We start from the raw sequence: 2,604 nt of genomic DNA, 5'->3' as shown, positions 1-2,604 counted from the left end.
TGAATTATAACCTTATGACCAAAAACTAACCCCACTTCCATGTTTAATAGTGTCCTAGTAGAGGCTGATGCATTCCCTCAACATAGATGTTATCTCAGCTGTTAGAAATTAAGAAGAAGATAATTTTTGTTTATAGACTATGAAGTAAAATGTTATTTCAGAATTGTGTTTAAATCCCCAAATAAGTCCCGGGTCAGGTTGACCCAAGGCTCGGCCTCCATAGTACTATTGGAACATTTTCCTGACAAGCTAGCATGATATTGTTGATACGGGGGGGATGGGGTACAGCATAGTATTGCAATATTTTCAGAGGCAATACTGTATCGATACACAGGCTCCAAATATGGATCTGTTATTATATATTATACATTATACCTGTGTTGGTCAGTTTGTCCCGTTCTGCAGCGATGACACTGAAGAGAGATGAACAAACAGAGAAATGTTTCTTTTTAGATGAAACAGATGTTGATAAGTTTCCTTTTGGAGACGTCAGTTGAAATTGGGAAAAATTACAAGTTGGAAAAAAGGTTATAAATCGCCATATTTTGCAATAGGTTTAAAATCTCAATATGGTCGTATCGTGGCGTAAGAGTCGTGATGCTATCGTATCGGGAGGCTGATTCCTAAGGTCATCCAGGGTCATGCATGTGACCATAACGACAGCAGGGATGTGATTGATCCTTGATCCCGACTTACATGCGCCCCCCCCACGAGGAGGTCTCTCTCAGCTGAACACTTGGACCTGAGCACAGTGCATCAGCCGGAGCACTCCCCGCCTTGATCATGCTTTGAGTCCTGCACTGATGGAGAAGCTGCTATATTTATTATGTATTATATAATCGACAGGTTAATAATGGATTTCAATCTTTTGCATCAGTCTTGAATTATTCACATGAAAATTGATTTGAATTGGAAAACGGATTTTACAAACTCAGCCTTGCCTGGAGACATATCATCTGACATAGTGTGTTGGTAGCAGTGTGAGACTGGTTGTTAAGGTCTGGGGAAATGAGTTTGGGCAAAAGTGGGGGGGACACGGGAGTAATGAGTGTGTGGAAGCAGGACCCACCCTGAGATCTCTGTATTTATGTATTTATCTGCCCCATTAGCCAGTTTCTTCCTCCTCCAGCCGGCTGCTGTTTGTTGATCTTGGCTGATCATCATCGCTGGCCTTCCTCATTATGATGAATATCTCTCTCTGTAATTAGGGAAGCAGCTTTTAACAGCTGTTATGTTCCCCAAGTGTTCCCTGCACTGTCTCCGTCATAGTTTAGACAGGAATGTGCATTTGTATTTTAGGAATTGGGTCACGAAGAGAATATTTGGACTAGGAAATGTCTTTTCTTCCTCTTCCATTGAGAGTCACTTATTCTGTCTAATTTGCATTAGAACTGCAAAGATTTGATCGATTTGTCGTCGACTATTAAATTACTAAAACAGCTGTTTTGATAATCCGTTGATCGGTGTGAAAAGTCAAAGGGAAACTTCTCTGATCTCAGCTTGTTAAATGTGAATATTTTGAATGAATGAATGAATGAATGAATGAATTGGTCATAGGGTGAGAAGCTTCATCTCCCCCCCTCTAACCTTTTTAGGAGTAACAAACACATTAACAAAGAAAAAGATTTACAAGAAGAAACAAAATTATATTCCAAAAAATCTAAAGAACATATACACTTACCCAGATAACCTTGTACATACAGTACATACATATATACAGTACATACATACAGTACATACATACATACATACAGTACATACATACATACAGTACATACATACATACAGTAGATACAATACATACAGTACATGCATACATACAGTACATGCATACATACAGTACATGCATACAGGACATACATACAGTACATACATACATACATATAGTACCAACATACATACAGTACATACATACAGTACATACATACAGTACATACATACATAAAGTACATACATACATACAGTACATACATACATACAGTACATACATACAGTACATACATACATACAGTAGATACAGTACATACAGTACATGCATACATACAGTACATGCATACAGTACATACATACAGTACATACATACATACAGTACATACAGTACATACAAACATAGTGTATTGCATATCCATGCAATCATACATACATACATACAGTGTGTTTGCATATGCATACATACATAAATGCCTACAAATACCCATAAGGGTCAGTACTTATACACAGAGTTACTTTAACTACTTCTTTCTTTTTATATCGGCCATTATAAAAGCCGATACTGATATACAGGGAAATGCCCAATATCGGCCGATAATATCGGCCCGCCGATATATACCGGTCGGGGTCTAAAAGTTATGATTAATGAGGAGGGAAAGTAACCACTAGTTACGGCTCTAGTTACAGCCTGCGTGCACCAACGTTTGTCTCGCAGCAGATGACACAGCAGAGATAACAAGGCGCTGTTCATGAGCTCGGTAGAAATGGGAAGTGGTGTTCCACCCGGGGTTGTGCGGTCGGGTGTTTCCCACGAGATGGTACGTTAAAAAGATGGAGAGAAGTTAGAGATCAAGTGCAGATGAAATACTCCTCCGTGTTCCAGCTGTTGTGTCA

The 2,604-nt window shown here is 39.1% G+C and overlaps 2 protein-coding genes across 2 annotated transcripts in view; one reads left to right on the top strand and one right to left on the bottom strand.

Annotated features, from left to right (window-relative positions):
* The window catches only part of LOC117958295 (ral guanine nucleotide dissociation stimulator-like 1), a 43,702-nt gene that overhangs the window by 3,521 nt on the left and 37,577 nt on the right, over positions 1-2,604 (top strand). The window lies entirely within an intron of this gene.
* Positions 1-2,604, bottom strand: part of LOC117958290 (choline transporter-like protein 2) — an 18,530-nt gene that overhangs the window by 8,604 nt on the left and 7,322 nt on the right. The window lies entirely within an intron of this gene.

Source organism: Etheostoma cragini, chromosome 15, assembly GCF_013103735.1.
Source record: "Etheostoma cragini isolate CJK2018 chromosome 15, CSU_Ecrag_1.0, whole genome shotgun sequence".
Taxonomy (NCBI): domain Eukaryota; kingdom Metazoa; phylum Chordata; class Actinopteri; order Perciformes; family Percidae; genus Etheostoma; species Etheostoma cragini.
The sequence above is the reverse complement of the archived record's forward strand: the minus strand, read 5'-3'. Positions and strand labels throughout refer to the sequence as shown.